We start from the raw sequence: 27195 nt of genomic DNA on the forward strand, positions 1-27195 counted from the left end.
CACAGTCCTTCTTAAGTTTGCTCCTCTACTGTCCTTAGGATAAACACAAAAATCCTTAACATGGCCTACCAAGGACCTGTTATCATCAGGCCCTACGTATCTCTTCCACCTCAACCTGGGCTGCTAGTCACCTTTTTCTCTCTGTGCAGCTCTCTTCAGGGACTTCATCCATGCTGTTCCCTCTGCCTGGAATCCTCTTCCACCATCCATCCTTACTTTTTGTTTTTAACCTTCAGGTGTCATCTCAAATGTTACGATTTCAGAGAAGCTTCTCCTGAATTTCCAGACTCAGTTAAATCTTCTTCTTTTATTTGCTCTTAGAGCACATGGTACTTTCATTATATAGTGGTAAGCACAATTTGTAATTACAAGTTATATTGTGAGACCATTTGCTTAGTATCTGTCTTACATTCCCCAGATTATAAGCTCCAGAAGGAGAGAGACTATGTTAATATTCCTTTATTGTATATACCTTTAGCATTTAGTAGACACTCAACTTTGTGTCTAGTAAAATTTGGCTGAGGCTTTTAAGACATAGTCCTGGAATCAAATTCTATCTCTACCATTTATTAGATGTTCTTATAAAATAAATCAAACATGTTAAATCTCAGTTTTCTGATCTGCACAATTAGGATTATAGTAGCATCTACTTAATAGGGTAGTTTTGAAGGTTAAATCAGATAGACATTGAAAGTATTTAGTCCAGTATCTAAAGTAAGGCAAGCACTCAATAGTTATTTCTTATTGTTATTATTAGTTGAACAAGAAACTAGAGTTTTTGTATTTTTTTCCTAACTAGGCTTTTGTCCATTATCTTCATTTCTTGCCTGTTCCCCCAGGTTCTGATTCTTGTAACTTTTGAGACTCTGAAAAGGGGCCCTTAGTTTAGATCTTGGATAACCAGTAGGACTACTGGTTCTTACCCCCAGGTATATGCTCTCAGACCAGATGTGGCTCTGGTTCCCATTTTCATCTCACTCGGTACTTCCTCCTCTTGTTTTCCAGTCTATGGATGTCAGTGTGGGTAAGAATGCCTCTTCCCTACTCCTAGTTTCCAGATGTTTTCTAAACACTGCTTTCCTCTTGTCTCATTCCTTATAATTCCCCATGGAGGCAAAGTATCCCATTGGTGGGAAAGCCCTTGGTCTATACTTCTCAGGTAGGTAGAACTGATCTATCCAAATTTGTAAGCACAGGAGTTTAGCCTCTTTGTCCTTCCTTTTCTACTGAGACTATCAGGAGGTGATGACCTGGAAAGTGTTGCTCATATGCAGATCCACATTTTCCTGTGAGAGAGCTTTTGAAAGGTTTGACTGAAGGGAAGAGAGTCAGCAAACCCATTTCCTCTTTACACTAAGCTATGCTCTTCAACCAACCTTTATAAAAATTTTGGTTCCCTAGCTATCAGTTCTTTTGTCTTATTTTTCAATAGGTTTAGAATTCGAGTGGGGAAAAGTGATGCTATTTATGGGCCCCCTCGAAGATTCCAACACTTTGGTATATGATTTTGCTTGGAATATGATTCTGTTTCTCTTCATCTTTTTTACATTTTAGCCAGTTTTCAAGACTCAGCTGAATCAGTTTTACATGAAACTTTCTAGCCTGCAAGGCTCTTTCATGAATGAAACCCTATGGTACTTCCTGGACTGTATCATTCCTTTTGGAACTTAGTCATTTATTATCTTACATGCATACACAATGCCCAACAATATAACTGCTTTTCCTAACTCAATTTTAAATTCCTTAAGAGCAAGAAAGGGTCATGTACTTATGCTATATTTATGCTTTATCCAATAAACATTATTCTTTGTACATAGCATGTTTTTAATAATATCTTAAAGCGTGAATGTGGGGGAGGGTGGCCTACTGACCAGGCTTTGATTTGAAGGCCCAAGGTACAATGGAAATGGCTTAGTAGCTGGATGGTTCCTGAAGAGGTTGTCGCAGTGCAGTGGTGAAAGAAAGAAAAGGTTACTATGGGCATGTCCCTGAGGTGTGTATCAGTGCAAGTCTGTGTATACACACACACACACACAGTCTCTCTCTCTCTTACATATATATGTAAATAGAACTTAATTCTGTCTTGTGCTGTGTTTTCACCTTAGTAATACTTTATTTCTCTTATTAAAAATACATGGAACTCACCATCTGATAGGTAGAAAGGCTAAGAGAAATGCAACCAGAGGGAGGTAATATTCCTGGCTATAGTCGATTGGTGTTCAGAGTGTTTTGATTCTCTGAATGAGTCAAAAGATTGAAAAAAAAATAGCCACTCTTATCACTAGGAAAAGAAATGAGGAGGAAGGGTCCTGAAAATGGTGTCTGAGCAATGAAAGACAGTGAATATTTTAAAGACCACAAACTTTAATTTATTCAACCTAAATGCATAAAAGTACAGGTGGGGACATTATTTATGCAGGTATATGCAAATCACTTTATAAAATAGGCAAAGCCCTTCTGCTTTTTATAAGTTGCCAAGGTGGTTCCTGATATTTTAAAAGCTATGCACCTTTAATGTAATTTCCTAAGAGTTGGAATCCCTCTGTCGAAATCATAGTCATTGTCAGAGCAAGTTGATTTTTTTTTTCCTATCCTCTGGGACATTTACAAGGATCTTATAACCATCACAAAAAGAGTGGTTTCCACAGAGATGTGACTGGAAAAATCCCTTGGAAATTGCTGAGGAGCAAGTCACAGTGTTCAAAGCAAAGAACATAGGCTTTGAAAACATGAACCCATCTGACCTCTTGAATTTAGTACAGTGAATTCCTGAGCTCTGAAACATGGGGCCCGGCTGTGCATGCCATATTGGTGCTATAAGACTGGCAGTAGGTTGGCTGTGGCATGGTCTATTTCAAACTCCTTCACAGTGCCCAGTGTTGCATGTTCCCAGATGACATTTGGTTGGCAGAAGCTGGGCTTCCAAAGCTGGCAGCCTGGAATGCAGCCCACTGTGTTTTGACAAACACATAATTGACCATCTGATCACCAGCCTACGTTCTGCACTCAGGTCACTGGGGGACCTGGGCTTTCAATAGGTCCCTACTCCTCGTCTTGTTCATCTTCCCAAACCTTTCTCCAGAAAGCAATATAGAGAAGGCTTAAACACACCCACGCATATCCTCCCATTTGCAAAAGAGAACATAGTACATGAAACATAAGCTGTTGAAAATTTCCTTTAAATTGTCCTGGCAGCCCAAAGTGAACAAGAGAAAAGCACACTTATGGTGAACTCTAATTCAGAGAGAAGGAATGAATACACTGAATTGTTTCAACACCCGGCTGTGCATAAGTTGCAATTCAGTTCAATGGTTTGGAAATTTTGCTTAGAAAAAGGGAGCAATGAGAAAATGATAGGAAATTGGGGCATTGATTGACTTTAGGGGGGCATTATTTAGAAACTGTTTCATTTTCAGGTGAAAGACGAGACAAGCAGGACACTGGGAATGTCTTCTCCTTATCTGCCTGCTCCTCCCTCACACCCACTATGGGCAGTAGGAGGCACGCGAGCCTGGTGACCAGGGGGCAGTAGCTCAAAGTGAGGTCATATTCAAATTGAGGTCTTTGCTGAAGATCCCATAAGGATGTATTTTGGTCTGAAATTTGACTCCACACAATGTTTCAGCCTTTCTCCTAGAAGGCAAAGATTATGCAATAGGCCAAGATATGCTGGAATTACACAAAGGTTAATGTCTATTTCAACACTACCAAATAGCCTCTCCCTCCATCCTACCCCTACTGCACAGTTCAGGCCTTTGGCTTTTACCTTTGACCTGGTCTCCCTATTCTGAGCCAGCCTCTCCACTTTCACGAAGTGCTCTTTCTAAAACATACAGCTTCTTACAATTCTTCAAAGCCTCCTTGAGCCTGCAGGATCAAGTCCAAACTCCTCTGCACAGCATACAAGGTCCTCCGTATGGCGAGCAAGGTCCCCTGCTTGCTTTCCAGTCCAATCTCATACTACTCTTTCAACCACCATGTTTCAATCACACTGAACTATTCACTCCTCTGAATCTCGCTGCTACTTAACGCCTCCTGATTTTGTAAATGCTCTTACATTTTTCTTGATTACGATCCCCTTTTCTTTCTGCTCTTTCATATCTACCTGGTAAACTGCAATTTACTCTTCTGACTTTAAGACCCAGCCTGGTCACCTTACCACATGCAAGTGGGCACTCCTCCTTCATTCCTCTTACTACGTCTTGTATATACCTGCATTTCAGTGCCTATCATATGCTATAGTCTTTATTCACTTATGTATCTCCCCTATCAGACTGAGATTTCTAACAAAAGAAAGCATTTCTTATTTATCCCGGAGTTTCCAGAACCAAGCACAGTGACTAGCTTTCCATAAATGTTTGTTGAATGAAAACTAAATAAAGAGCTGTACATGATAATTAATCAAAACGAAGCCAAGTAGTAGTGTTAGCTTTTATAAGCATAGTAGGAGCCCATTAGCAATCTAATGAAGGCAGAAGATCCCAGCAGTAAGGCACTTTCTGATGGGTATGGCAGGGGCTGGTGACTGGCTGGGGTGACAGTAAGAGTGAGGGATAAATTCTGTGATGGAGGAAGGTCTTTTTAACAGAGACTGCCACTAAGGCTGTAAATTAACACCCTTTTCAAGACTTAATATTCAATACTGAAAGATATTGTCCTGAGAATAAATCTGAATCTGAATTGTAGAGAGACCTAACTTATAAGAACCAAGTTTCCCAAATAAGGTAAGTCTGTGCTACCTGCTTCAAGGTAGCATGGCAGATTATGGAGGGTTCCTCTTTGTTTCTGCTAAACAGTAATGGAATGGGAAATTCTTGGGGGAACATCTGAGAGCTCTTCAGTTCCTATTGAAATCCAGGTCAAATACAGATCGTGATACTGGACTAAATGCACTGCTAAGAGAAGATCGAACAAGCAGAATTCTGTACCTGTTTAAAGGAGGCCATTGAAGAGGCACTTGGAGTCAAAGCACTGGGGAGATAATGTTCTGATCTGTTCTCAAGGGACATTGGACATTTCTTTTCCTTTTGTCGAGCCTCTGGGGCACCACTCTGGAGCCATCAACCATCAACTGTGTCTATGGGATACTTGAGGACAGTAGGACTGTCATAAGCCCGGTCACCCTGCTGATATGAGGGCAGCTTCAAGATTTGGAACAAGCCCAGCAAACATGAAGCCTGGCCCAGGGATGGCACAAGGTCATGGGTACATGAACGGATTATCTGCTCATTATAGGTCACTCCCCCAGCCTTATGTGTGGTTAAAAAAATAGGATATCTCTAGAAGCTATGCAGCTGATGGCTGATGTAGCATAGAATCAGATTTGCATTTTCCTATGAGCCAGAGACAGCCTTTCAACTACACTTTTTATCTCAAAAGTCTCCCCCTTGATTCCTAACTGGTGACACAGGTCCCCTGTACTGCTTGTGTCTGAGGCTCGCCCTATAGCACTGACGTCACAATAGCTGAGCCGTGCGGGCAGGAGTGCACTGTGCTGACTCATCCCGGTGATGTGAGGATTAATGCCTTGTCTAACACAGAGCTATTATGTGAACTGTTTTTACACAAAAGAACTGTAACAAAAATGATTTGCCAGTCAGAGGACTAGAAATATGCAGTGCTAGGTAACTGAGGGGAGGGCTGTGCAGATATAAAGTGGTAACCATAAGCATGCATATTGACATCCTCCAAAGCATTTACAGACCCACTCTATGAACACTGAAATAGAGAATAACAAGACTTGTCAGGGACAGGTAGGACCCACCCCTGTTGTATAAATGCATTACACACAGCTCCAGTCTTTGGGGAGTTTAATCAATCTCCTTTCTCTGTCAAATAAACTGTCACGTTACACTTTAGCCTTAGCATCCTTTGGAGGATTCTGCCTCCCTAAATATATTTGCCACTATCTTCTAGGAATGTTAGTGGAAGGCACGCATAAACAAAATAGCCATGGGAACCTCCATTCTGTGCAAATGATTATAATACAAGAAATACCTTGGAGTGAGGAGTCAGTGAAGCAAGATATAATGTTGTGAATAAGGAACAGAGCTCACCAGAGAGTGAGAAGCAGCCAGAGGGTACCGATAATTATTTATCACATTAGGTGACTATCACTACCTGTAGGATCTTTTGGGTGGTGTCTCTTATAAGTGACTTTGATTATTTGGGTTCATTGGCCTAGAATCTCTTTCAAGCAGTTCAAAATAAAATTTATTTAAACCCATTCAGTGCAGCCTGGTTTGAATTTTAAATAATTAACGTTCTCTTTTTTTCATATAAAATCGTGTTTTTTTTTTCCCCCGAATGCCTTTCCATCTTTTCTAAAAAAGAGTGGTACCTTTATAAACCTTCTGGCACACGTGAATCTGGGATTTCTTTTTTTCCCCTGTAGACTTCATAATTTTGCACAAAAGTTTAGTCTATTTATTTTACAGTCTTGTACTTCTTAGTAAAGGGATATTAGAAATTTTGTCAATAAATGAAAGCTCTGATCTAGAAGTTAAAATTAAAAACTATTGGACCTAGGGATGGGTACATAACTGAAGAATACATAATTGCCCAATGATTGACAGGGGAGCAAAAGCCCAACTGTTGCTGGTATTTGGCTGAATAATGTAAGCTATACTTTAAAAGAGCAGTGACTTTTGCAAACAGCAGCTGCAGCCAAGTAAAGGGCAGCCTTTATAGAAGTACAGTATCTGGGCCACTGGTATTTTCTGCACCCTCATGGATAGCAACTTAGTATTACCACCAACAGCATACACTCCAAACGCAAAAGAAACTAATACACACTACAGAAGCACTAGAAACCACAACAAAGTCAACTAGGAAATATGCCAATGAAGACCACAATTTCCTAAATCTGACACTTTTTTTTTTTTAAAGGTAAAGAAATCACTTTTACTTACGTAAAGAGAAGGGGCAGGTCACAGACTGATGGTCAAAGATCTGAAAATCAAAGAAAAAATAAGGAATTAAAAGCAAACTGATATATTATGCAAAACTGATATATAAAAGCAAAATGATACAGTGGGAAGAAAGAAAGCAAATCTAGGCATAGATGGGACTGGTTGTTCCTAAAGGAGCCTATTTTGTCACTTCTAGCCTCAAAATAAAGAAGACCCAGCTTCATAAAAACTTTCTAAAGGTATGACCACCTGCAATGATGACCAAGACAGTACTTCCCAGCACAAGGAGTGCAAAGACCTTTCTTTGTTCATTTCATTCTAATCTGTATCATATAGGATTTGCCAGAGCTATGTTACCATTTAACACAATAGCCACTAGCCACATTTGTCTATTTAAATTTAAATTATTTAACATTTAATAAAAAGCTAAACATTTAGTTCCTCAGTCTTGCCAGCTGCATTTCAAGTGCTCAATACCCACATGTGGCTGGTGACTGCCTTACTGGATAGCACAGATAGAAAATGTTTCTATTATTGTAGAAACTTCTATTGGGCAGCACTGACTAGAATAGGTAAAAGCTTTACTATACAGTACATGACCAATTTTAGCTAATTTTGACAAAGATGAGTCAAACCCTGATAAACTTTGTCTCTTTTAAGGTATATTTAGTATGTTTAATGTCCAGAAGTTCCTCTGAACAAATTCAATACATTCGTGTGTTGCTAAGAACTCAGTCCTAAGTTTGCCCTGGACTTGCCTTCTAAAACTGCCTCTACCCCTTCTCACCAGCCTAGAATGTCCCCTCTATGGTGGAAAATAATCTGATAAAGTGATTTTAAACAAAGCTTCTCTCCCACCAAACACAACTCTGTTTGGTGATGAAAATTTCAGATGAAATGATGAAAATTTTAGATTTTGGAGAAGCTGACCCTAACAGTGTTCTTGTTCTATGTTTAAAATCTGATATTTCACTCATTAAATTACAAGCCAGGCTGGGCACGGTGGCTCACGCCTGTAAATCCCAGCACTTTGGGAGGCCAAGGCGGTGGATCACTTGAGGTCAGGAGTTCGAGACCAGCCTGGCCAAAATGGTGGAACCCTGTTTCTTCTAAAACTACAAAAATTAGCCAGGCACGGTGGTGGGCGCCTGTAATCCCAGCTACTTGGGAGGCCAAGGCAGGAGAATTGCTTGAACCTGGGAGGCGGAGGTTGCAGTGAGCCCACATCACTCCACTGCACTCCAGCCTGGGTGACAAGAGCAAGACTCCGTCAAAAAAAAAAAAAAAAATCACAGGCCAAAAAAAAAACTATTATAGGACTGGTCTGCCCATCATTGTGCTTTGTTTTTTTTTCTTTCTTTTTTTTTTTTTTTGAGATGAACTCTCCCTCTGTCACCCAGGCTGGAGTGCAGTGGCACGATCTTGGCTCACTGCAACCTCTGCCTCCTGAGTTTAAGCGATTCTCCTGCTTCAGCCTCCTGAGTAGCTGGGACTACAGGCGCGCACCACCACACCCAGCTAATTTTTGTATTTTTAGTAGAAACGGGGTTTGCCATATTGGCCAGGCTGGTCTCGAACTCCTGAACTCAGGTGATCCACCCACCTTGGCCTCCCAAAGTGCTGGAATTACAAGTGTGAGCCACCCCGTGCCCGGACCCATCAGTGTTTTGATAGCTTCTCTTAGAAGGATAAAACTGAAGTAGGAGGAGAGCCATGACAAATTAATAAACCAAAAAAAGATACTGAGAAAACAAAGCAGGTCCCTCTACCTCTAGCCCACTTAAATATATCAAGAATTTAATACAGGGTGATTCAATCTTGCCTCTCTGACACCAGGATTTTAACAACTTCACATAAGGCCTCCAGAAATATGCAAAACAAACTTCACTAAAGGAGATCAAGTAGAAGGACCTGATTAAGTATCTTTGCACTGAAAAGGCTAAAGCAGAAAACCAGCAATTAAAGACATCACCCTTCCTGGAAAGTTTCTGGGACAATTGCACTATTGTACAGATTTCTTCAAAGAAATGATTTCCCTTTGCGGTCAAGTACATGCAGGTGTACTTGATGCAGGATGGTGACAAGACGAGTTAAGATGAAAATCTCCAGCCTGGATTATTATATATGCTAATACATGAGAGGCTGGAGATCTCCAATGCTTTCACATTGTTTCACAAAATTCATGAGTTTAATGAAAATTTTAGGCAAGATAATTAGATTATGTATGATTCATTGAAAGCACATACAAATTTGAAATATATATATATATAAAAACACTGACTAGTCTTCAAAGGTTTTAAAGCTCTAAGTTTTGCTATATTCTAGTCTTCTCTGCAAGCCAGGATATTAGACTATGGCACAGGGGCATATTTTCTTACCATTTTCCTCCCTCCCTCTCTCCTTTCTTCCTTCCCTCCCTCCTTCCCTCCTTCCCTACATTCCTCTCTCTCTATTTCTCTTTCTTTCTTTCCCTCTCCTTTTTTGAACTTGCTGTCTTTTCTAACCTTTGGGGAGAAGAAGAAAATATTATTAGCCATTTTCTATGAAATATGTTCAATGATCATTTTTCTGTTGCATGTTATAAACCCAATAACTCTCAACAATATTATGCTCTTTTAAAATTATACCTAGTGTTTATGTTCTTATATCTAAGCACATAACTTTCTTTTCTAAATTTCAAGGTGCATTTATTCATAAAATTAGTTAAAATTAAATTTTTGATGTGATCAAAAGAGATCAATGTAAGTTGTACCCAAATTGACTAACACATCCAATGTCTGGAACGAAAAACTATCTTTCCTGGATGTCAAATGACACACAAGATGGCTGTCAATGATAGGAATCCAAAATGGAGAGAGAAATTACAGTGTGTATGTCATAGTCTAAAACAAATTAAAGCCAAGTTAAGTGGAAGTTTTATTGGATATAATTGTTGTACTTATATGTTAATATAAAATGATAATATGATCCCAAACTTAATACTATGGCTAAAAATTTAATCTCAGAGTTCTTACGCAATTCATAAATGTTCATAGGCATCAAAAGACACCTACTTCTTGACTGAATTATAATCTGCTATGTAATTCTGAGAATATGTATTAATCTACATAGATTTATATTTGCTCAATTCAAATTGTTATTTCATTGATACATGCTCTTTCCACCTAAGTGATATTCACCTTATATGTCTATAAGTTGTTTTTATCCGAAATGCAAAGAATTACCTATAAAAGTTTCACAGAGGATTAAAAACATTTGCATTAAGCACACTTGGTTCAAAGCATAAATATATCTAGCAAAGAGTATAAAACTGTAAAGCCCAAGTAATTCAGGACGTTAAAATATCAGGGTGGAAGGTGGGGGATGAGCAGAGAGAGGGGGATGACGAGGGGTGAAGTTTAATCTTCGTATTATAATTTCTGAGTGGAAATTATTATATAGTGTCAATCTCTAAGAATCAAAAATATTATTAATTATAACTTTAAAGTCAATTCTAGTGTAGTTTACATAAAGTTCTATAGCAGTGGTTTTCAACATTTTGAAGTGATACCGATCCCTATGAGAATCTCTTTCTCCAGAAAACTCCTCAAAAACACCAAGTTTCAAGGAATTCCTAGACTCCATGAAGGCCATTCATGAATCCCAGGTTAGGAACCCCTGGCCTAGGCAGATAGGGGAGAAAAACCCTCTTTCAATCCCATAGCTACTCACCTCTACAGAGTTTTCATGAAATGCTATAAACTAAAGCCAGCAGCAAAGAAAACGTATAAAAAAGAGTTCTAAGTGGGTAAGGGTATGTGGTTAGAGCCACACAGGCTTCTTTGAAGGCCTGCCAGACTCCTACCTTCCTAGTCCTTTATAATTTCTTTTTTAAAAAAATCTACAAAGGCTTAGCAACAATGGAGTAGAGGAATACCGAGCAGAGAGATGATAATGATAATAAGAATCACTATCTACTGAGTCCTTCAGGTACCTTGAGAAATAAATCCTTCCCAAATTTGGATATGAGTATACCCAGGAATGTGAGCAGTGTAACGGGAGTAGAAAAAGCCACAAAATAAATAATAAATACATGGCTGTCTTCCTGGAGGGTCAGTATTCCTTGTGGGCAAGTAATTTAAAGTCTTATTCGCACACGTGTTCATTTATCCAATAACTACTTCTTCGATGTTATACCAAAAAGAAAACAGATACTGTTCTTGTCCTCATGGAACTTCCGGTTGAGTGAAACAAACAAGAATATATTGAGGAGCTGAAAGGAAAATCTGTATATATATTTTTTGGGTGAAACCTGAGACTTCACTGAAAAGTCTTGTTTGTGGCAGACTACTTCAAGCAATGTCCTGGCAGGCACCCTTAGTATTGGATCACTCACTCTAACTTGAGGATCACCCAAGTGGAAGAGTTTGAGAAGCATGGTTAGCAGTGTATCATTTAATCCCCACTACAAGAGAAAATACTGTTACTTCCAATTTACTAGAGAAAAAAGAGAAATTTGAGAAATTAGGAAACAGCTCAGATCATACCGCTGCTGGCATCTGAATAAGTGCGTGCCATTCCAAAATCTACATATTTTTAACCACTAAATTACACTACCTTTAGGAGTTTCCCACTTTATGTTTCCCCTTGAATCTGGGCTCATTCAGGATTACGCAGGCTAGTTTAAGCTTCTCTTTGGAAGCAGACAGGTTTGGCTTGATTTGCATTCTAAATATTTCACAGTGGTAAGGGAAAGCTATTATTATACCCATTTTATGGTGAGGAAGCTGAACCACTTGCCAGCTGAGGTATCTGGCTGGGTTAAAAACAGAATCTGGGTCGTCAGACTCTCATTCCTCTTGACTAACTCCAAGCCTAGGCACTATTACTGTCCATGGGCTTTTCTGAACATGAGATTCACACTGGGTGATAAAGAGTGAGACAAATTCTGCTAAGAGAAAACAATAATAGTGCAATTTAAAAAAGGGAAAATAAGTAATCATAACTCACACAAAAATTGGTTACTTTCAGCATTGTGAATAGAAAAGGGAGAGATTATTCATCACAAATGAGTCAGAAAATTAGAATGTGTCACTGTACTGATGACAGAGCTGAGGAATTTGGATGAACTGAAGTTCGACACTTATCCTTCTAGCTGAAGAGGGTAAATGGTGTGACAACAGGACAGAAATGACCTCTTATTTCGAATCTTAATTAATATTTCCAATCTTTTTTCTTTAACTACTCTGTCTAAAAGTTAGATGGGTTTATATGTTTGTTTTCTATCAGTAGAGATAATGTTTTAACATCCCTTTAACGTTCTAGAAGTATTGCGTTAATTAATTCTTATGTGGGAGTCATTCCAAATAGTAGGATGATGATTTTTACCTTATTGATTTTCCTAATGCCTTTCTGGTTTCCAGTGTTTTCAAAGGATGAGGCACTATTAGATTTTTAGATTTATATGTCTCTCAAAATTAAGTGCCTGTCAACTGATATTCCATCTTTACTCTGGATACATGATTTCCTTTATCTGACAGATTCAAAAAAAATTGTACTAGATTTAATGACATTTCATGCATCCTGAATTTGGGAGTTTTTAATTCTCTATTTTCTATTTGGCAAAACGTTTACAGGAGAAAGCCAGATGCAAGGGTATTTATATGTGCATACAGAACCTGTGCCATCGCTCTCTAGGTACTTTGGGGTTTCCTGCAGGACAGATTCTTGATGTATTTTCATTCCTTTTGGTCAGGAAGAAGAAGACTATAAATGCCATAAATGGTCATACATATCTTGGGGTCTGCTTTCCAAAACGCATATTATTTTGGATCCGTCTCAAGAAGAACAATAAGAGAATGATACTGAGATCTTTTTTCTTAAGATGCTATGATAACAATCCTAAAAAATGGCCTGCCTTCAAAATTTTGATGATGAAATAAGGTTATAATCAATAAAGAGAGAAGATTTTAAAGTTCGGCAATTAGGTCTGGGACTGCTTCTGCACCTGGGACATTGCCAAGATACAATGTAACACTCCATCCCACCCCATATGAATCTCCCTGTTCCTTCTTGATTCTTACGGGGATAGGGTCTGGCAGACTAGAATGAAATGAAAGCAGTAGTGCTGGGAGGGGTGGCAAGGACCGAGTTTGTTTAATACATTTAGGATGGTTTTTTATTGCTGCTAAACTAGACGCAATTCCTTAGCATGATGACATTCAGGAATCCTTTACAATCTGATTCCAAATAACTTTCTCTTCTATATCTTAAACTACTGAAACTGTAGCTCTATAAATTCCAAAGGGATTGATGTACCAGGACCTTTGACTTATAGTAAACTGATCTTAAGGGATGCTGAAAAGGTTTGGCACTGCTATCATGTGGTCTAATCATTTAGACTTGTCACTACCAACTATTTGCTTAAGAGCCTCCAAGACGTTTCACAATCTGGCCCCGGCCCACCTCTCTACTTTTAAGAAAAATTTTCCCACTGCTGCTTCTTTATATACGGTGACAGCCTATTTGCTCTTCCCTGAACATGGCCTGGGACATCTATGTCTCTGAGTCAGCTAACAGTTCACACTTGAATCTCCCAAGCCTAGCATAGTATGTGAAACACAGCACGACACTCCAATGTTTGTTGAATAAATGCTGTCCATCTATTTTAGGAGACAGAGATGACAGAAGAAAGTTGTTAAATCAGTAAATAAATAGCACCAGAGAGAGGTCAAGGAAAAGTTAATTTTAGTGCATTTTAGGAGTGGGGGCAAGATGAGCTTGAAGATTAGGAAAACTGATGCTCTTTATTCTTGGGTCTAGCCAATGCTATGAGTCAGTTACTTTTTCGGGAACAAGTTTAAACCTCAAGGTTAAATGAACACAAATGCCCTGTCCATCAGCATATAATGAAAAAGTTGTGGCTATTTCCACATCAGCACAGTGAAATTAAAATATGCAGTGCCTCTCTAAGAGGCATCATATATGACAGAGCTTTTAAAAATAGTCCCCTTTGCCACTCAGGTATAGAAAGAGTTACAGAAACAAAAGCAAATGTTTAAAAAACTGAGATAATTTAGCTTAGGGAAGAAGGAGCTGAGGTGTGTCTTTATGGTTTTTTGACTATAAGAAAAGTTGTTACAAAGAGGATAATGATCAGCACTTTTGTCCTAGGGCAAAATGACATTAAACCGTCCAGTGCAGAATTTAAGACTTAAAGATGAACATTCTAAATATGCAAGTGGTAAATAATCAAATAGATTGCTAAGAGCAGTTCTGAAATTTCTTTCTTCCTGACTCTCTTAAAATAGGAAAAATCTTCATCTATTTTGGATAAAATAAATGCAGCTCTGCCTCCAGTCAGGCGAATGAATTCAATAACTTTTCTAGTCTTGTTTAACTCTGTATGATTCTATAAAATTCTATAAAATGTTCACCCTAAAAATTATAAAGAATCACAATACAGTTGAGTAAAATATATTCTAAAGTTTAAAAAGAAATAAGCAATACAGATAGTTGGTAAGTTATTACATTCAAAATAGTAATATATGGTGCTTACGTTTTTTATTCAATTTGCCAAGTGCATATAACACAAATAAAATTGGGAAAAATGTACTTGAATCTACTAAGGCTTTAACACAGTGATTATCTAGAGTAAAACAGTCTAACAATTAATTCTTTCATGTCTAAGAAATTTGCTGAATATTTCATAAACCTCATATTGAATATGTATATAAACTCAATTTCCAATTAAAGAAAAAGTTTTTTGAAGGTCCAGAAAGTAATATATGAACTCACTATTATTATTTCCTGGACTATCTTCAAAGACAACAAGAGAACCAATAAACATTTCCTTTAAATGACCAAAATGTGCCCCATATGATTAAGAATGTAAATCTAATAACAGACTCACAGATAAGGTCTAACAGGGGTGGCAAGTTACTGGCTTTCTTTGTCTATTTACCTTTTAGCTTTGGAGCTCAGCAGAAGTGTCCATTACATACAGCACAGGGTTAGATGAACAGCTCCAATGACCTTGTCTGAACCAAATTCATTTAAAGCAGTTTGCCACTTTTCTTAAATAGAAGATGAGTCCATTCTATCTATGGCCCAGATTTGGACTGGATCACTGAACTATTGCCCAACTCTTATAAGCAAAGCACTAACATGTACCAATCAACAGGCGAAGGCATCAGGAAGGTAAAAATACACATACATAAGAAACTGGCAGTAGATTAAAGAAGAAAGCTATATCTAAAGATGGACTTTGGCTTTTAAAGCCTTTGAGTGTTATTCGAATCTTGTTAACAAAAACAAAAACAAAATCTTCATTCCAATGTAACTTGTAGAGAAGATCCAGTAAAAAAATGAATTCAAGAGAGAGAGAGAAAGAAATGTAGTTTTATTTTGCCACCCATTATTTCCATAAGAACATGAATCAAAGAGTCAAACTATGCCAATTTCTTCATAGCTGACTTGTTATAGGATATTGTTCTAGTCTTCACTAATGACTTCTTGAGGTTGGTTATTACTGTGATCAGGAGTTGGGTGGATAGAGGTCTAAGACCTTTCAAAAGAAACGTTTTGTTTAGTATCATACAGAAAATAAAGTCAGCATTAAGCTAACTTTGACAACCTAACTAGGATAATGGTTGGTGCATGTAGCCATTGCTTATGCTGCTTCATAATGAATGGAACAGCAAAGGTGTCAAGTTAACCAGCAACTTGAATTTTGAAAAGCTGTGGCACAATAAGCTGATAACATAGGTTGTTAGAATTAGCAAAACTTACTTTCTGCTTCCCCCACCTTCTAGTCCTACTTATTTCCACATCCACATTCCTATCACCAATCAGTTAAAGAAACAGAAACAAATGTGGCTGAGACTGCTTCTTTGGGGATACTCTTAGTGAGCTCTCCATCTCCCCAACCACAACTTGCTCTCAGTTTGCTAAAAATATATTCATTTAATTGTTTTAATGCCTCTACTTAGGGGAATTTGCATTTTCTTAACTGTTGATACAAGATCTAAATTCAGTTTTTTTCACAGGTAATAAGCAAAGTATTTGGGGAGTGTGTGTGTGTGTGTGTGTGTGTGGTGGTGGTGGTGGTGGCAAATTCCGTCCTAGATGCTTCGAGTTTTCCAAGTATACTGCTAAAAGGGGTCATTTGCTTCCCCACCTCAAGAAGCCAATTGTGCTTATAGTTTTACTTCAAATAAAGATATATACCTATAAATGCACACATCATACGTGCACACACACATATTCTTCTTCTCAAAAGTCATAAACATTTGGTGACTCTCTGTATACTCCATGAAGTGCTATTACTACTAAAGTCAGAGTAATTTAGGCAGAAACATAAGAAACCCCAAATGGTTTGCACTGAAATTTTATTAACATATTTGTCAGTGTTTTCCTCATGGATAATCTCCATTGGTTCCTGGCTCCTTGTCAGCATATGCTCCAGGAGCCTCTCACAATATCTTTCTGCCCTAGAAATCCTGGCCTGTGAGATTTCCTTGTAAATATCTGAATTCTTGTATTCACCTATTAATGATCCAGGGATCGAGGATGTTTTCTATCTGCTCCTTAACCTCCCACTTCAAGGATTAGATTGTAAACAACCTAGTGGGAACCCTTCAGGCCAAACCACAGCTGAACGAATCTCAGCGGGCAGGGAACCCGCAGCAGTCTGTGAAATACCGTGAAACACAATTACGAAAATATAAAGGATTCACCCATACTTTGGGGAAGAAATTATGTTATTTCCAAGATGAGACCTCAAAAATAAGGCTAGTATCCTAATTGAGAAAGACATGATTTTAAAAAGTGTCAGCAGAGGTAAATTTTTAAAAGTACCAGATTTGCCAGGTCCTTCTCAAACCATAGATTCATTTTCAGTATATGACAGTGGCCTGAGCCGACACTTCAAGGGAAGTCCATTCGTCTCTGACCAATGAAGCCCAAAGTACTCACTGCATGAAAGGGTTCCTTTCTTGTTTCCAAAGGCAATCAATTTTTGTCCTAGAGTCTGAAGGTTCATGGGCTTTCTTTTAATTTTGTCAGTCCGCACATGCATGGTTCCTCCTGCATGATTTGGTCTGGAGGAAGTGACCCACCCACAACGCCACAGAGCTAATTAACCCCACACTGAGCTTTTTTTTTTTTTTTTTTTTTTTCCTCATTTCACACATCCACTCAATGCTTTAAATGACCCAGCAGCAGCATGATCATATGATTTCTTCCCCTTCAGTGAGGAAAGCATGGTGATGGGAGGAGCAGGGATATATCTGCCCTAATCAAAACAGCAGTGTGATCCTAAAATATTATCTAATTGCATTGCATCCGAGGGTGCAAAATACTAAAAAATCCCTGAACGAATCTCTTTCATGTCATTCAGTTAACTTCTTGCAGTGTCCATTTGAAGTAGCAAATAATACATAATAAACACTGAGGTAGAGAAGTTTGATCTATACTCAGAATGTTTAAAAAACATCCGATCTTACAGGGGGTAACAGACCGAGAGCTCCTTCCCTATCCAGAATAGCTTCAAGAGAAGGGCCTTTTTTCCATTTGAAGGAACAGACTCATGTTTTTCCAGATTTATTTTTTCCAAAGGGAATGCCTTGAAAACTCTAAGACGATCACTGTTTTCTAACTTTTCAAAAAAGAAAAAAAAAAGTGAACATGATGATGGTGGGTGATTTAATGGAATCAGCTTGTCAACATGATGAAACTGAAAAAAGCTTTTATAGACTGTCCACATGCTAAAAAAAAAAAAAAAAGGCAACCTTTAAAGTTATGTGTATAGTATAGAGTGGTTTTTGTCATGGCAAAGAAAAGAAATATAATTATCTTATGCAGTAAATGTAAGGCTCTGCTAAGAATCTCATTGGATAAATCATAGAAATACATCCCGGCCAGATAAATGGAGCCAGACAAGTTCTAGGTCTTGTAAGAAGCTTTCAAAAGAATCATCATATTGTAAGTCTGTCATCTCTGTAAGTGACAAGAAAAATTCTAGGCTATTTCCCTCGGTTCTACTAGTAACATGGATTCAGAGTTTTAAAGATTTAGACATAAATGGACAAGAAAATGACTTCTTCTGAATATCCCATCTTAGGCAAACTATCGGATTTCTCTCATTCTTACAAGTAAGTGTAGCAAATTGGTTCACCTTGGAAGGACTTGGTTAGAGATCATATATGTCTTATGTGAACTTTTAACCTCTCTTTCCTTTGCAAAGTGATTTATGCATACACTATTAAATACACAAGAATTCTATAATTCTTAGTTCAGTGAACAGTTAGTACAAGGGAAAATCTATCTAATATTTTAAATTTTTGTTTAGTGTCTTAAATCCTACACTTTAGAACTGGAGACCTTATAGATAAGTTCTATAAGGTCTTCAGTGTGCTGAAAAACACATTTGCTACTGCTCCCTAAGCTTCTCTTAGGTAAGGCTGCCAACTGGGGTAAATTGATGGATAAAACTAGCTCAATAGGCAAAAAACAAAGGTCCAGTGAAGCACAGTTTATTTTTATTTATACTGGTCAGAAATATCACAGTTAACAAACAGCCTAAATCAAGCTCTTATATCTAGGGCTCCAGCCTTTGGCTGAAGTGTCTCATCTGGTAATTCTGAAAAAAATAGGGTTGTTGTTGTGATTTCAAAGACTCTCCTGCCCATTAGACTTTTTCAGGCTCACTGATGCTTAGGATTCTAAAGCCTTTACTATGGTCTGTTAGACCAATACAGTATGTCCCTTACTACTTCTCTGACTTCATCTCCTAACATTTTCATGCAAAATTGGTCCAACAGACAATAAAATATGCTTACCTATGGGTGTAGACAGGAATAGGAATGTGAATGGGGACTAAAAGGAAATAATTAATAAAAATTAGTTGCTTTATGTCCTTGTTAAATATCAACTCTTTCATGACAGCCTAATAAAGTTTCTGAACTTATCTTGAGAGTTGGTTAAGATAGGGGAGAATATACAAAGTATTTCCAACACCATGCATTCATTCATTAATTCAACAAATAGTTTTCCCGAGTCTATTATTGATTACTCTGCCAACTGGATTCTACTTCTGCCCTCAAGGACCTTCCACTCTAATGTATGTTTTGGAGAGTTTCTGTCTCTATTATCACTGACAGGTTATTAGCCCACTTTAGACAAGTTATAAATATAACCACCTGCCATGATGATTCCTCTTCTCGTTCTTTATTTGTTTTTATTCATTTGCCCTGTAACATCCATTAACCTTTCATGAATGACTTGATCCTTTGTGAGCTATATTATCAACACAGCTAATTTTTATATAAATAAGAAACCCCTTCTCCACTCCCAACTACCTTTTCTTTCCCAAACAGCCATGAAAATATAAAAGTCTACCCAGAATTATTTAAGTTTTTGAAATGAGTCCTTACAATCTGATCTGAAGCACCATTTTTTTCCTTTCTTTTTTGAAAGAGGGAATGGAGCCTCAGCCCCTAAGATACATATCTCAAGTTACAGGCAAATTACACACAAGTTACTGGTCTCCCAGACGTAGTACTCACTACTCTCTGGGGTAGAACAATTTCTGCATTGAACAGAGGACCATAATCTAGCTCAAGTAATCTCAGTCTCAGAGAACAGTTAACCAAGTGCATATTTCTGGTCCCTATATTCTCTTATAAGGAGTTACCCTCTCCACTATATTTTGGTATTTTCTGAACCTGGCTACCTTAGGTAAATGTCAGTGGACATGGTAAAAAGAACACTAACTCTTCCTCAATTTGTTAAACTTGTTTTTCCTCCTCAAATGCTTTATAAACAAAAATGGGAGAATTTAATGTATGTATAGAGCAGCAAATGTTCTCTCTGTTGCTTTCAGACATTTTTATCTTATATAAACAGTGGTGATGAAATTATAAATACCATTATTCCACCTCTATGTTAATACTCTTATTATCTTGCATCAACAGACGTGAACAAATACGTACATGACACCAATCAATCCCTTTTCTAAAAATGCAGTTTTTGTATTTCTAAACAGTGGAGGAAGAATTTAATGAATTCAACATGTAGTTTACCTATTTATATTTTGAATTTTAATAAAGTAAAACCAAATTATCGCTTATGTTCTTTCACACTTACATCAGCCATTAACACTCTCCATGCTGGCATGGGGTAGGGGGTGTGTAGAACTAATGGCAATGGGTCCAAGTCCCCTGGGACAGGTGGTTAGGGGCTTGGCAGGCTGGAGAGGATGTTTAGATGCTGGGGCAGGATATTTCAACCTGCTTGACAGGTAAGAGATATTTTCTGGCAGTAAGAGGAATATTTTTTATGGAACAAATTGCTAGGGAGAGGTCATTTCGGGGCATTAGGTGAGAGAAATATCAAAACCAAACCTAAAAGCAGTCTAAGGGAACTAGGGAAAAGAAAATCACTACTTTTTCAATCTCCTCACTGGTTTCCCTTATTCCATAGTGTGCCTTCTCCTTCCATCTTCTAGCACTTCATACTCTTTTCTCCTCCATTTCTTCAGGTTTTCTTTCTCCTACCTCTTTATTATAACAAAAAAAGCATTTAGGAAGAATTCTAGGAGACAGGGAGACAAAAAAAAGAATTTAGAGAAGACATAATAACATACTGCATAAATATGTATGTCTGTATGTATGTGTTTATGTATGTGTATATGTATGTATATATAACAGATATTCGATTTACCAAGAAGGATAAACTGGGACTTTTGAGATTTAAAAAATTCATGGTATGTCTGGTCATATTAATCTCCAAACCAGCTGGTTTTTAGCATTGCTAGGGCTATAATAGAATCAGGAGTAGAAAACAAAAGGAAAAAAATAAAATTTTACAAAGGATTTATATTTGCAAAGGAAAGAGGACTTCTTTAGAGTTGTTTACTGAAATTCCCCCAAAGATATTTTTTGAACTTATATATTGACAACATCAAGAGAAGGAGCTTAGGAATTCTCATAGGGTTTAGGAACTACTAAACCTTGTATATTATGTTCATCTCAGTCCACTCAAGCAAGTAAAGGATAACTAGAGCATGGTATCTCACAGTGCATAACATGGTTGGTTACTTTGCTAGGCTGACATATGGAGACAGGGCCCATAGGAGCAGGGCTTTTCTTACGAATACCAGAGAGAGACACCCAGGTTCATCTAAATGTATAGGGCATGAGGGATTAGTGGTACAGTGTTATCTGCAAAGTACCTAAAAGTGTTTTCTAAACAAGCACTAACTTCTTAGCCCAGTCTTCTTGGGGATTAAACAAAATTCAATAGTGAGTAATGGGGAATACTTTATTTGGTCACTGGGTTGGGGAGGGTTGCTGAGACATATGACAACATTCAATCCATTAAGATAGGAGGAAATGAGGAGAAAGAGAAAACAAAGAAAGGGAGAGCGAGGGCCAAAAAAGAAGAGTGTCACCTCTGTAGACTCTCTAACAGAATAAATCGATAATCTTAAGAAAAGTAAAAGAGCATGCCTAGAGGGAAACCTCAGTACACTTTTGGAATCCAAGGCAAAAAATAAAACAATTTGCCTCTTGTCAAGCTTATTGCCATTGCCGCACGGGAGGTTCCTATTTATTCTGCTCTTACATGCACAGGTATTTCTTCTACTCTTACATTCTTTTCCTAAGGATTAGCATTCTGTGATAATGGCGGTAATGACAGCTGCCTTAAATTAGTGGCAAGTTAGGAATGAAACACTGACCACCAGGCTATGTTCTTGAATCCAGTCTATGCCCTGTAATGTGTTCATTCTACTTTCTGCATTTTCTCTGAGACCTGTGACATAAGACTTGTTTTGTAAGGCCGGGCTCCTTACGGGGACACATATGGCTCCAGAAAACAAGTACTCTACTTTCTCACCATGACTTTTTGGTTTTCTTGTTTTTTCCTCTTTTCTCCCAGACTACTATTTTCCAGTTTCTTCTCTACCAGTCTGGACGCCCATGGTTGTTAACTTTAGAGATACCCACCAGCTCCATCAATTCCCTCATCTACAGTTCTCAACTGTATTTACCTAGTTCTGGAGCTCAGATGAACCCACATGTATGTTCTCCTCAGCTTCCAGGCTGCTGACCCTTGCTGGAGAAAAAGCACAAAATTGTACAGCTTGATGCTCCTGCAGAATTACGGTTTCCAGCATAAGTTCGAATTTCAGAATTAGTTTGCAATTTTAAAATTTGCTCCTAGTCAGTTTCCTTTTTCACTCCACAGTTTCATTCATTACTCTATTTAACTGGTTATAACCCATCCCCTACCCTTCACTCTCAGCTAGTAACCTTGCCTCCTCTTGCATAGAGAAAACAGAGGCCATCAAATGGCACTTCCTATCACTCCACCTTTGCCACCAATGAATCCACCTGTAACATTTCAGAGATCTTTCTGCCTAGCACTGATAACCTCATCCGGGATCTTATTATATCAGTTACTTTTCCTTTCTTTTGTATTTTCAATTTTCCTACTGCCTGCCAACATGCTTTAGCTGTCTTCATTTAAAGTAACAACAATAACAATGATAATTAACAAACAACAAACCATCTTTTGCAGACTTTATCTTTCCCTCTTTGGTGCCACCTTCAAGCTTCCTAAGCTCCCGTTTATTCCTCAAACCATTACAATCTGGTTTCTCTAGCTGTGTTTCTAATTAAACAATTTTTTTTTTGCCAAAGTCACCAAACACTTCTGAATTGTTAGCTTCCAAAATCCATTCTTCAAACTCATTGTTTTCTTTCTTTTAAAGGTCAGGTTCACTGAGGTATAATTTACATACAATAAAATTCATCCCTGCTATACTCATTTACCATTCAGCAAGTTTTGCCTTATATGTTGGAGGCCTGTAAAATGAAGCCCAACCCCCAAGCCCCTTTGCTTCATATACAAATCCCTTTGGCACCTCTCAGCAGTGTTCCCCACATAACCCATTGTCTGGTGACACCACACTACTCAGCATTCAAGGATATATGCCATGTACATTCATGCCTCTTGGACTTTCTTTATGTTTCCTCTCTATAAACATATATGTCTTGGAATAACATAGTAAATGCTATTTAATATTACCACATCAATTTCCATATAGAATCATAAATCTAGATGTTATTTTGAGAAGCTGATGTTTTCCAAATAGAAGTCATCCATCAAAATGTTACTACCTGAAGATCTCTATTATTTTAGTATTATGGGTTGATTATGTTCCCTTAAAATTCGTATGTTGACATTCTGGCCCCCAATTCTTTAGAATATGAATAGATGTGTGAATAGGGTCATTGAAGATGTGATTAAGATGAGGTCATGCTGTAGAGTGGGCCTGCAATCCAATATGACTAGTGTACTTAAAAAAAGGAGAAACTTAAACACAGACATGCACACAGGGAGAACATCATGTGATGATGATGGCAGAGATTGGGGCTGATGCTTCTATAAGCCAAGGAACACCAAAGATTGCCAGGAAACCACCAGAAGCTGGGTGGGAGTCACGGAACAGATTCTCGCAGCCTTAGAAGGAGCCGACCCTGTTGATACTTTAATCTTGAACATCTAGCTTCTATAACTGTGAGACAAATAATTTCTGTTGTTTAAGCCACTCAGTTTGTGGTAGTTCGTTGCAAAGCCCCAGAAAACTGATATACTCAGTCAAAAAAAATCTTCAGTATATTGGAATCAGTTCTTTCACTCATCAGGTACTTACTGAGTGCCTACTATATGCTAGGAACTGCTCTAGGATATTGAATGAATGACTAAGAACTTCATCACGTTACTGCATTTTTTGTTCACTAATAAGTAATCAATCTATCAATCAATATATTAATAGATGAAATGCCTATCATTTATTTTATCAGCAAATATTTGTTGAGTATCTACTATGTGTCAGACATCGTTCTAGGCACAGAGGATAACATTATTGGCAGATCAAGTTCTCCACCTTGTATAGTTTAAATTCCAGTAGAGGGAACATATATTAAACAAGAAAACAAGTAAATATGATATGTAATTTTACTCTGTTTCTGACACTGAGAGTCACAGGCATTTATCCTCCAAATCACTGAACAAAGCTTGGAACTAGATAGCGAACATGTTACTTCACAGTTTACAAAGTAATAAGGAAGACAATGAGGTCTCATACTAGAGGCACGTTAAACCACAGGCAGTGTGCAGGCTTAAAGTGTTTGGGAAGGACATCCCAAAAGCTAGGTTTCTTAGTTAGTTCGTCAGTCAATCAACACATATTTCTTTTTTTTTTTTTGACCAAATTTCTCTCTGTTGCCCAGGCTGGAGTGCTGTGACACGATCTCGGCTCACTGCAACCTCTGCCTCCCAGGTTCAAGCAATTCTCTGCCTCAGCCTCCCTAGTAGCTGGGATTACAGGCACCCCCAACAATCCCCGCTAATTTTTGTATTTTTAGTAGAGATGGGATTTCACCATCTTGGCCAGGTTGGTCTTGAATTCCTGACCTCGTGATCCACCCGCCTCGGCCTCCCAAAGTGCTAGGATTACAGGTGTGAGCCACTGCACCCAGCCATTCGACATGTATTTTTTAAGCGCTTACTGTATACCAGGCCTTATGCTGAAGATAGTAGAACTGTGGACAGAGCCAACATGGTACTAATACCCACTGAGCTCACATTCTAAGGGGAAAAATTTGAACAACAAATCTCACAGTCCATTCTTTATCATATATCCTCATAAGAATACATAAAGGGGGTTAGGAGATCACCTGGGTCAGAGGACTGGTCCATGAGGGGTTTCCAAGGGGCCTTCCTTGAAGATGTGGTGCCCGGACACTGCTTTAGGACTGGGGTATGGGTATTGGTTTGAGCAGGGTCATGAAGTCTTCTGTTTCTTCTTCCTCATCCCCTTTCAACCATGTACACACATTTCAAATACTTAAAAGCATTCTTCAAATATACTAAGAACACCAAGAACTAAACACAAGAGAAGGACTCTCCAGAGGAAAGGGGCCAAAAATAGAAGAGAAAAAAAACCCTAATCTCACCATTTGTTTTGAAAACACCCAAAATGATTAAAACATATTATAAACTAAAACATATGAACTAATCACTTGCCAAGTTTCATTTTTAAATCAAAGCCATTTTGAGGTTCATAAACTGAAAAAAGAATCTTCAAATATGAACTTGTGTTTTTCTTTTCTTGGCCCTCAGTTGGCTTGAAGCATTTGCTGTTATGCTGTGTGGAGGGAAGGGGAACCTGCTAGTTAGGAACATGTGGCATACATGTACTAGAAGGTAAGCTCCACGAGATCATGACTCTTCACAGTGGTATCCCTGGTAAGTAGAAGAGTGCCTGAAAGATAACAGGGGCTCAATAAATACCTGCTGAATGATCAACTAGTGAATATTCTGGGCCTTTTAAGGGATTCTCCAACTCTCTTTTCTTACCCAAGCTGCATCTTGCTTTAGGCCAGTGGTTCTCAACCTGAGGCTAATTTTTGCCCCCAATCAGGGGATATCTGTATTTTTTGTTGTCACGGTTAGAGAAGTTCCTACTGGCATTTAGAGGGTAGATGCCAGGGATGCTGCTAAACATCTTACAGCGCATAGGACAGCCCTGTTCCACAAAGATTTATCTGGCCCCAAAGGTTAACAGGGCCAAAGTTATGAAACTCTGATTTACGCCCTTTGTTTCCATTGGGCTGTACCTGGGAGTCAGATCCTCTGCATATTTGGAATGAAGTTCAGTCCTAAAGGAAGCACCCCAGAAAAGTCTCATTGCTTCATCCTCATTCCCTTCAAGACCTAATAGAACTGACCCCACTCTAAGGCAGGCTCAGAGAGAGCCAATTTTGCCTTTTGTCCTCCCTGGGTCAACAATGCAATTGCTAGGGAAATCATCTGAAAAAGTCTGTCTCTACAATGCAAGTGAATAATTTTTACAGTACATTGGTAATTTCCCTGAGCTTACCTAAGCATATATACTAATTTAGTAAAATTCTCTTGTTTACAAACTAGTCATGTATCTGCAGGAAAAAAAAATCTCCTCAAGTTCAACCAGTTTATCCATGTCTGCTCAGGATCAGTACATGAATCTAGCTTTATTCATGATAAATAAGATCAACTTCAAGAATTCCATCAAACCCCAGTAATGTGCCTTTAGAGAGACTGGGCTTATAGCATTTCCTCTGCCACCTTCCTTGCCCTGCATATTAAAATACAGGTATCTGATTCCAGTTTCAATGGGGAAACTTCTGTTGTGCCAGAGGAGGGCATGCGCTGATTTCCCCACTCTGATGGTTGCTCCAGTAATCTTGGTGTTGTGGCATGTTTCCCAGTTACCATAGAGACTGCATACACTAAGACTGCAGCATTGTGATTGGTGGGAAAGATACATTTTGCAGAAGCTTTTCTGGAGAGATAAAGGTAAGACACGAGAAAGAAAGTGAGACTGCCAATAAAGGGGCAGAGCACAGAGAAGTCCCAAACAATCATACATACTAGAAAACTGGGACAGCAGAGATTACAACTACTACTATAAAACTACATAAACTGTTCACTCAATGGCTGCCTGTCAGGAAAATTTCAAGTATCGTCAGACAGAACAGACACAAGATATTCTAGAATAAAAAGGTAAACAAGTAAACCTACTGAGGTTATAGGGGTGACAAAAGGGAAATGGCAAGAAAACATTTAAAAATGATTCAATGCTAGAAAAAAAAGAATCTCAGAGAGCAATAAAATTTAAAGTTACATTTAACTTTAAATGTAGGCTGACCTTTGGGGAATTATTTAAATTCTGAGTACCTCTGCTTCCTTCTCTATGAAAAAGAAAAAGAAAAAAAGAATAAAGATGGAAATAGAAAGAATAAAGATGACTTCTCTCTCACTGTTTAACAGGAGTCTCTTTAAATATCTCAATAATTTGACATTATATCAGTTGAATATGATGTACCCCCCACACAAAAATCAGACAAAAACACTTAAAGGGGGTGATAAATAGGGGGACATCATTAACAATGCAAATTGACTCATTCCATAGTTTCTTGGAGTAATGAATCAACTGACTACGTGATCTCATGTACATAATTTTGTTCAGCATGCGATTTTGAGGTATACAATTACTACAGAAATCAAGGTATACCTGCAATGTAAAGGGTAAATCGTAGGCATTTTAAAGGAAAGCTGGGGATAGGATGTGTGTTGATTTGAGGGATGAGTGGGAGTGGATTTAAGAGAAAATCGGTCTAGGAAAATATCACATAAGTGTTTGTAAGTTCCTTGATATTCAGGTCTGTATCTTGTAATGCTTTATTAAACATAT

General features: G+C 38.1%; 1 protein-coding gene across 48 annotated transcripts in view; it reads right to left on the reverse strand.

Annotated features, from left to right (window-relative positions):
• ZBTB20 (zinc finger and BTB domain containing 20) overlaps positions 1-27195 on the reverse strand; it is an 838196-nt gene that overhangs the window by 179080 nt on the left and 631921 nt on the right. For all 48 annotated transcript variants that reach the window (XM_055381701.2, XM_063704061.1, XM_055381680.2 and 45 more), the window contains one exon: positions 6912-6951. The gene's annotated coding sequence lies outside the window, so the exon portion shown is untranslated. The remainder of the gene's footprint in view (positions 1-6911; positions 6952-27195) is intronic.

This window comes from Gorilla gorilla, chromosome 2 (genome assembly GCF_029281585.2).
Source record: "Gorilla gorilla gorilla isolate KB3781 chromosome 2, NHGRI_mGorGor1-v2.1_pri, whole genome shotgun sequence".
Taxonomy (NCBI): domain Eukaryota; kingdom Metazoa; phylum Chordata; class Mammalia; order Primates; family Hominidae; genus Gorilla; species Gorilla gorilla.